Genomic DNA, 10,259 nt, shown 5'->3' on the forward strand with positions numbered 1-10,259 from the left:
ACCTCACCGTTATTATTTGTGGGGGGCTTCTATCCAGCTTTGGGGTCCCCTTCTCTGGAGGCAAGAAAGGTCTTTTGTTTTCCTCTACTAGGGGTAGCTAGATTCTCCGGCTGGAGCGTGTCATCTAGAATCAACGTAGGAATGATCCCCGGCTACTTCTAGTGTTGGCGTTAGGAGTAGATATATGGTCAACCCAGCTACCACTGCCCTATGAGCTGGATTTTTGTATTCTGCAGACTTCCCCGTTCCTCTGAGACCCTCGCCATTGGGGTCATAACAGTTTGCCAGGCCAGTATTAAATGTTTAATGCATTGCAGAAGAGGGATTATAAGAAAGAAGATTCTGAGTTTTTTTTTTTTTCTTCTTCCCCTTTACCTCAGAGTGGCTATGCTTGCTGCAGACATGAATGTCCAGACCTTGATTACAAGTGTGGACCAGCTGGCTACTCGTGTGCAGGGCATACAAGACTATGTTATCAGTAATCCTAGGTCAGAACCTAAAATACCGATTCCTGAACTGTTTTCCGGAGACAGGTTTAAGTTTAGGAATTTTGTGAATAATTGTAAATTGTTTTTGTCCCTGAGACCCTGTTCATCTGGAGACTCTGCTCAGCAAGTAAAAATTGTTATTTCGTTCTTACGGGGCGACCCTCAGGATTGGGCTTTTTCGCTGGCGCCAGGAGATCCGGCATTGGCTGATATTAATGCGTTTTTTCTGGCGCTCGGTTTACTTTATGAGGAACCCAATCTTGAGATTCAGGCAGAAAAGGCCTTGCTGGCTATGTCTCAGGGGCAGGACGAGGCTGAAGTGTACTGCCAAAAATTTCGGAAATGGTCCGTGCTGACACATTGGAACGAGTGTGCACTGGCCGCTAATTTTAGAAATGGCCTTTCTGAAGCCATTAAGAATGTTATGGTGGGTTTTCCCATTCCCACAGGTCTGAATGATACTATGGCACTGGCTATTCAAATTGACCGGCGGTTGCGGGAGCGCAAAACCGCAAATTCCCTCATGGTGTTGTCTGAACAGACACCTGATTTAATGCAATGTGATAGAATCCTGACTAGAAATGAGCGGAAAATTCATAGACGCCGGAATGGCTTGTGCTACTACTGTGGTGATTCTACACATATTATCTCAGCATGCTCTAAACGTATAGCTAAGGTTGTTAGTCCTGTCACCGTTGGTAATTTGCAACCTAAATTTATTCTGTCTGTAACTTTGATTTGCTCACTGTCGTCTTTTCCTGTCATGGCGTTTGTAGATTCAGGTGCTGCCCTGAGTCTTATGGATCTGTCATTTGCTAAGCACTGTGGTTTTACTCTTGAACCATTAGAAAATCCTATTCCTCTTAGGGGTATTGATGCTACGCCATTGGCAGCAAATAAACCGCAGTATTGGACACAGGTTACCATGTGCATGACTCCTGAACACCGCGAGGTGATACGTTTCCTGGTTTTACATAAAATGCATGATTTGGTTGTTTTAGGGCTGCCATGGTTACAGACCCATAATCCAGTCCTGGACTGGAAGGCTATGTCAGTCTCAAGTTGGGGCTGTCGGGGTATTCATGGGGATTCCCTGCCTGTGTCTATTGCTTCTTCTACGCCTTCGGAAGTTCCGGAGTATTTGTCTGATTATCAGGATGTCTTCAGTGAGTCTGAGTCCAGTGCACTGCCTCCTCATAGGGACTGTGACTGTGCTATAGATTTGATCCCAGGCAGTAAATTTCCTAAGGGAAGACTGTTTAATCTGTCGGTACCTGAACATACCGCTATGCGTTCATATATCAAGGAGTCTCTAGAGAAAGGACATATTCGTCCGTCTTCTTCCCCTCTTGGTGCGGGATTCTTTTTTGTGGCAAAAAAGGACGGATCTTTGAGACCTTGTATTGATTATCGGCTTTTAAATAAGATCACTGTCAAATTTCAGTATCCTTTACCGCTGTTGTCTGATTTGTTTGCCCGGATTAAAGGTGCCAAGTGGTTCACCAAGATAGATCTTCGTGGTGCGTACAACCTTGTGCGCATTAAGCAAGGTGATGAATGGAAAACCGCATTCAATACGCCCGAAGGTCATTTTGAGTACTTGGTGATGCCTTTTGGGCTCTCCAATGCGCCTTCAGTTTTTCAGTCCTTTATGCATGACATTTTCCGGAAGTATCTGGATAAATTTTTGATTGTTTATCTGGATGATATTTTGGTTTTTTCTGATAATTGGGATTCGCATGTGGAGCAGGTCAGGTTGGTCTTTAAAATTTTGCGTGAAAATTCTTTGTTTGTCAAGGGCTCAAAGTGTCTCTTTGGTGTACAGAAGGTTCCCTTTTTGGGGTTCATTTTTTCCCCTTCTGCTGTGGAGATGGACCCAGTCAAGGTCCGAGCTATTCTTGATTGGACTCAGCCCTCGTCAGTTAAGAGTCTACAGAAGTTCTTGGGTTTCGCTAACTTCTACCGTCGTTTTATCGCTAATTTTTCTAGCATTGTGAAACCTTTGACGGATATGACCAAGAAGGGCTCCGATGTAGCTAACTGGGCTCCTGCTGCCGTGGAGGCTTTCCAGGAGTTGAAACGCCGGTTTACTTCGGCGCCTGTTTTGTGCCAGCCCGATGTCTCACTTCCCTTTCAGGTTGAGGTGGATGCTTCAGAGATTGGAGCAGGGGCCGTTTTGTCGCAGAGAGGCCCTGGTTGCTCTGTTATGAAACCTTGTGCCTTTTTCTCTAGGAAGTTTTCGCCTGCCGAGCGAAATTATGATGTGGGCAATCGGGAGTTGTTGGCCATGAAATGGGCATTTGAGGAGTGGCGTCATTGGCTCGAGGGTGCTAAGCATCGTGTGGTGGTCTTGACTGATCACAAAAATCTGATGTATCTCGAGTCTGCTAAACGCCTTAATCCGAGACAGGCCCGCTGGTCATTGTTTTTCTCCCGCTTTGATTTTGTTGTCTCGTATTTACCAGGTTCAAAGAATGTGAAGGCCGATGCTCTTTCTAGGAGCTTTGTGCCTGATGCTCCTGGAGTCGCTGATCCTGTTGGTATTCTTAAAGATGGAGTTATCTTGTCAGCTATTTCTCCGGATCTGCGACGTGTGTTGCAGAGATTTCAGGCTGATAGGCCTGAGTCTTGTCCACCTGACAGACTGTTTGTCCCGGATAAGTGGACCAGCAGAGTCATTTCTGAGGTTCATTCCTCGGTGTTGGCAGGTCACCCGGGAATTTTTGGCACCAGAGATCTGGTGGCCAGGTCCTTTTGGTGGCCTTCCTTGTCAAGGGATGTGCGGTCATTTGTGCAGTCCTGTGGGACTTGTGCTCGAGCTAAGCCTTGCTGTTCTCGTGCCAGCGGTTTGCTCTTGCCCTTGCCTGTCCCGAAGAGACCTTGGACACATATCTCCATGGATTTCATTTCTGATCTTCCGCTATCCCAGGGCATGTCCGTTATCTGGGTGATATGTGATCGCTTCTCAAAGATGGTCCATTTGGTTCCTTTGCCTAAGCTGCCTTCCTCTTCCGATCTGGTTCCTGTGTTTTTCCAGAATGTGGTTCGTTTGCACGGCATCCCTGAGAATATTGTGTCAGACAGAGGATCCCAGTTCGTTTCCAGATTCTGGCGATCCTTTTGTAGTAGGATGGGCATTGATTTGTCGTTTTCGTCTGCTTTCCATCCTCAGACTAATGGACAGACGGAGCGAACCAATCAGACTTTGGAGGCTTATTTGAGGTGTTTTGTCTCTGCTGATCAGGACGATTGGGTGACATTCTTGCCGTTGGCTGAGTTTGCCCTTAATAATCGGGCTAGTTCCGCCACCTTGGTTTCGCCTTTTTTCTGCAACTCTGGTTTCCATCCTCGCTTTTCTTCGGGTCATGTGGAGCCTTCTGACTGTCCTGGGGTGGATTCTGTGGTGGATAGGTTGCAGCGGATCTGGAATCATGTGGTGGACAACTTGAAGTTGTCACAGGAGAGGGCTCAGCGCTTTGCCAACCGCCGCCGCGGTGTGGGTCCCCGACTACGCGTTGGGGATTTGGTATGGCTTTCTTCCCGCTTTGTTCCTATGAAGGTCTCCTCTCCCAAATTTAAACCTCGTTTTATTGGGCCTTACAAGATATTGGAAATCCTTAATCCTGTATCTTTTCGTCTGGATCTTCCTGTGTCGTTTGCTATTCACAATGTATTTCATAGGTCCTTGTTGCGGCGGTACATTGTGCCTATAGTTCCTTCTGCTGAGCCTCCTGCTCCGGTGTTGGTTGAGGGCGAGTTGGAGTACGTGGTGGAGAAGATCTTGGATTCTCGCCTCTCCAGGCGGAGGCTTCAGTACCTGGTCAAGTGGAAGGGCTATGGTCAGGAGGATAATTCCTGGGTGGTCGCCTCTGATGTTCATGCGGCCGATTTAGTTCGTGCCTTTCATGCCGCTCATCCTGATCGCCCTGGTGGTCGTGGTGAGGGTTCGGTGACCCCTCACTAAGGGGGGGGTACTGTTGTGAATTTACTTTTTGCTCCCTCTAGTGGTTACTAGTTTTTTGACTCTGGTTTTTCTGTCACTCCTTTTATCCGCACCTGGGTCGTTAGTTAAGGGTGTTGCTATTTAAGCTCCCTGGACCTTCAGTTCAATGCCTGGCAACGTAGTTATCAGAGCTAGTCTGCTGTGCTCTTGTCTACTTATCCTGGTTCCAGTTATATCAGCTAAGTCCGCTTTTTGCTTTTTGCTATTTTGTTTTGGTTTTGTATTTTTGTCCAGCTTGTTCCAAATATATATCCTGACCTTTGCTGGAAGCTCTAGGGGGCTGGTGTTCTCCCCCCGGACCGTTAGACGGTTCGGGGGTTCTTGAATTTCCAGTGTGGATTTTGATAGGGTTTTTGTTGACCATATAAGTTACCTTTCTCTGCTATCAGTTAGCGGGCCTCTCTGTGCTAAACCTGGTTCATTTCTGTGTTTGTCATTTCCTCTTACCTCACCGTTATTATTTGTGGGGGGCTTCTATCCAGCTTTGGGGTCCCCTTCTCTGGAGGCAAGAAAGGTCTTTTGTTTTCCTCTACTAGGGGTAGCTAGATTCTCCGGCTGGAGCGTGTCATCTAGAATCAACGTAGGAATGATCCCCGGCTACTTCTAGTGTTGGCGTTAGGAGTAGATATATGGTCAACCCAGCTACCACTGCCCTATGAGCTGGATTTTTGTATTCTGCAGACTTCCCCGTTCCTCTGAGACCCTCGCCATTGGGGTCATAACAGGGGGCGCACTTACTTTTGCACACGGGGCCGGGGGCGCACTTACTTTTGCACACGGGGCCGGGGGCGCACTTACTTTTGCACACGGGGCCGGGGGCGCACTTACTTTTGCACACGGGGCCGGGGGCGCACTTACTTTTCACACACGGGGCCGGGGGGGGCACTTACTTTTCACACACGGGGCCGGGGGGGCACTTACTTTTGCACACGGGGCCGGGGGCGCACTTACTTTTGCACACGGGGCCGGGGGCGCACTTACTTTTGCACACGGGGCCGGGGGCGCACTTACTTTTGCACACGGGGCCGGGGGCGCACTTACTTTTGCACACGGGGCCGGGGGCGCACTTACTTTTGCACACGGGGCCGGGGGCGCACTTACTTTTGCACACAGGGCCGGGGGCGCACTTACTTTTGCACACGGGGCCGGGGGCGCACTTACTTTTGCACACGGGGCCGGGGGCGCACTTACTTTTCACACACGGGGCCGGGGGGGCACTTACTTTTCACACACGGGGCCGGGGGGGGCACTTACTTTTGCACACGGGGCCGGGGGCGCACTTACTTTTGCACACGGGGCCGGGGGCGCACTTACTTTTCACACACGGGGCTGGGGGGCACTTACTTTTCACACACGGGGCCGGGGGGGGCACTTACTTTTCACACACGGGGCCGGGGGGGCACTTACTTTTCACACACGGGACGAGAGGGTGTCATAGTCACTTTATTCTGATGTTTGACTTTGATAAATGATCATGTCCTAAAATGGACACCGTACATTTGCATAGCTGCCATCTTTGGAAGGTCAAGTTGGGGGTAATGGAAAGTTCGCCATTATTTCCTATGGGAAATTTTTTTTTTTAAATGCGATTTTTAAAAAAACTACATATCGGATCGACTATAAAAGTCATAGCACACCTGTCCCCACCGAGGCCTTCGAAACGCCACCTGAACGGGGTCTCTGCGCCGAGCGGTTCGGGTCGCATTAATTGCGGAAAACGCGGAGAAGAATAATAAGAAAATATAAGAAATCGGATTACAATATGTTGCTTGAACCTAGAGGGTTCAAGCACCATAATAATAATAAGAAGAAGTTATCCACGATCGGATTACAATATAGTGCTTTGTTCCAAAGCACTATAAAAATGTAATGTTAAAAATAATAAAAAAACAAAAAACCTGCTATACTCACCCTCCGTAGTCCGCCGAGCTGCTCGCGCCGGCTGCCATCTTCCATTCCCGGCGATGTATTGCGAAATTACCCAGAAGACTTAGCGGTCTCGCGAGACCGCTAAGTCTTCTGGGTAATTTTGCAATGCTGCATCCTGGGAAAGGAAGATGGCGGCCGGCGCCTGCGGCTCGGCGGAGCTTCGGTGGATCCCAAGAGTCGGTAACCGCTTCCTGGATACAGGTGCCAACGGAAGGTGAGTATATAATTATTTTTTATTTTAATTCTTTTTTTTTATTAACAGGGATATCATGCCCACATTGCTATATACGTGGGCTGCGCAATATACAACGTGGGCTGCGCAACATACTACATGGGCTGGGCAATATACTATGCGGGCTGCACAATATACTATGTGGGCTGCGCAATATACTAAGTGGGCTGCGCAATATACTATGTGGGCTGCGCAATATACTAAGTGGGCTACGCAATATACAACGGGCTGCACAATATACTAAGTGGGCTGCGCAATGTACAACGGGCTGCGCAATATACTAAGTGGGCTGCGCAATGTACAATGTGGCTGGGCAATATACAACGGGCTGCGCAATATACTAAGTGGGCTGCGCAATATACAACGGGCTGCGCAATATACTAGGTGGGCTACGCAATATACTAAGTGGGCTGCGCAATATACTAAGTGGGCTGCGCAATGTACAACGTGGCTGGGCAATATACAACGGGCTGCGCAATATACTACGTGGGCTGCGCAATATACTATGTGGGCTGCGCAATATACAACGTGGGCTGCGCAATATAAAACGTGGGCTGCGCAATGTACAATGTGGGCTGCGCAATGTACAACGTGGGCTGCGCAATATACTACGTGGGCTGCGCAATATACTACGTGGACTGCGCAATATACTACGTGGGCTGCGCAATATACAACGGGGCTGCACAATATACTACGTGGACTGCGCAATATACTACGTGGCCTGCGCAATATACTACGTGGCCTGCGCAATATACAACGTGGGCTGCGCAATATACAATGTGGGCTGTGCAATATACTACGTGGGCTGCGCAATGTACTACGTGGGCTGCGCAATGTACTGCGTTGGCTGCGCAATGTACTACGTGGGCTGCGCAATGTACTGCGTTGGCTGCGCAATGTACTGCGTGGGCTGCGCAATATACTACGTGGCCTGTGTTATACACTACGGATACATATTCTAGAATACCCAATGCATTAGAATCGGGCCACCATCTAGTAACTATATAAATGAGATATCACTGTAATCGTACTGACCCGAAGAATAAAGCAGCCTTATTAATTTTACTACACGCGGAACATCATTAAAAAAACAAAAAACAATTCCTGGTGTTTGATCATTCTGTCTCGCAAAAATAAGATTATAAGGCGATCAAAAAATGTCATGTGCTCAAAAATGGTACCAATAAAAACATCAACTCGACCCGCAAAAAACAAGCCCTCACATGACTCTCTTGGCCGAAATATGGAAAAATTATAGCTCTCAAAATATAGTGATGTAAAAACTTGTTTTTGCAATAAAAAGCATCTTTTAGTGTGTGATGGCTGCCAAACATACAAACCTGATATAAATCTGGTATCGCTGTAATCGCACCGACCCGAAAGATAAAGTCGCCTAATCACTTATACCGCATGAGGAACGGCATGAGAAATAAATAAAACCAATTCTTCACATGCTGTTGATTTTTTCATTCTGCCTCCCAAAGATCGCAGTAAGGGTCAGCGCACATTAATCCTGAGCGCTTACACCAGGGTTTCCATGTAAATCACTGAAAAAGGTGATTCAGATGGAACCCCGGGCGGAAGATTCCCCATAATGAGGCAGATGGAGGCACTGTGGACGCCATCTGACCTGTGATCTGGCGGTGTCTGTCCTTTTAGTCATACATAAAAGTCCCATCAGCCAGTTTTGCCAACCTCTGAAAAGAAGGACACTGCTGTACAGAGGCCAGATGGAGTCCAGCATAACTCTGCTGACTCATTATAGTGAATGGATCGGGAGTTTCATCTGTGAACTCAGAGATTTAGATGGAAACCCCAAAGTAAGTGCTCAGTGTAGAGCGCCAGATAAATGTGATCTCAAACGTTATGTAAAATGTTCCCAATAAAAGCTTCAACACATTCCACAAAAAAAGCAAGACCCCACTCAGGTCCGTCATCTGTTAACGGAAATATAGGGGGCTTCCACGTTACTGCTAGTACAAAGGCTCTGGAAAAGCATTATGGCTACTCACCCCCCTAAAAGAAATTCTGTGCTCCCAAATTCAAATGTCCCCTCCCTTCTGAGCTCCACAGTGTACCTAAACCACATATATCATCCGCATGTTTGGCATTTCTGTAGTGATGAGAGCCCACCTAATTTATGGGTGCATGCCTCCAGAAGCACGGGCTGGGCATAACATACTGGTGACTGCAACATACTGGTGACTACAGCGTAACTATAATGGCAGTTTGCAATTTTCACTCAGCAACATCCACTGCTGCTTGTTTCTGGACAACACTTATGGAGTCAAAATCATCACTACACCTGTAGATAAATTCCCAAAAGGGTATAATTTCCAAACTGGGGTCACTTGAGGGGGGATTCTGCTTTTCTGGCATTTAGGGACTCTTTGTATAGAGTCCGGAAACTATTCTATAATAATTTGATTTCCAAGAGTCAAATAGCGCTCAGTCCCTCCAGAGTCTCGCTGTGTGGCTAAGCAGTACTGTACAGCCACATATGGGGTATTGACAAGTTCAGAAGAAATTGTGTAACACATTTTGGAACCATTTTTACCCATTTCCCAGTGTGAAAATGTAAAATCTGGGGCTAGAACAATTTTTTTGTGGTAAAAATGTAATTATTTTTTCCTCACTGACCAATGGTATCAAATTCTATGATACACTTGTGGTGTCAATATGATCACTGCACCTCTAGATGAACTCATTGAGAGGTATAGTTTGTAAAATGGGGTCACTTATGGGGGGTTCTGCTGTTCTGGCACCACAGGGACTCTGCCAATGTGACATGGCCCCCTCAAATCAATGCAGCAAAACCTGCACAATAATATGGCGCTCCTTCCCTTTTGAGCTTTACACTGTGCCTCAAAAGTAGTTTTCCACCACTTATGGGGTATTGATGTACTCAGGAGAAATTGCACAACAAATTTAGGGGACTATTTTTTCTTGCTACCCTTGTGAAAATAAAAATATTGAGGCTAAAATAACATTTTTGTGGAAAAAATGTGTTTTAAATTTTCATGGCTCAACATTATAAAATTTTGTGAAGCCCCTGAGGTTTAAAGGTGCTCATCACACATCTAGATAAAGTCCATGAGGGGTCTAGTTTCCAAGATAGGGTCATTTGTGGGGGGTTTCTAGGAACCTCTCCAAATGCGACATGACGTTGGCTATTGATTCAAACCAATTATTTATTCCAAAAGTCAAATAGTGCTCCTTCCCTTCCAAGCCCTGCCGTGCACGCAAACAATGGTTTTCCTCCACATATGTGGTATTGGCATACTCAGGAGAAATCTCCCAGCAAATTTTATGGTGCATTTTCTTTCGTTACCCTTGTGAAAATGGAAAATATGAGGATAAAGAAACATTTTTGTGGGAAAAAGTGAAATGTTAATTTTTTCCTTCCACATTCCATTAATTCTTGTGAAGCACCTGAAGGGTTAACAAACTTCTTGAATGTGGTTTTGCACACCTTGAGGGGTGCATTTTTTTAGAGTGGCGTAATTTTTGGGTATTTTCTTTCATATAGACCCCTCAAAGTGACTTCAAATGTGAGGTGGTTCCTAAAAAAATGGTTTTGTAAAATTTGTTGAAAAAATGAAAAATC

The sequence above is a fragment of the Ranitomeya variabilis genome, chromosome 1 (assembly GCF_051348905.1).
Source record: "Ranitomeya variabilis isolate aRanVar5 chromosome 1, aRanVar5.hap1, whole genome shotgun sequence".
Lineage (NCBI taxonomy): Eukaryota > Metazoa > Chordata > Amphibia > Anura > Dendrobatidae > Ranitomeya > Ranitomeya variabilis.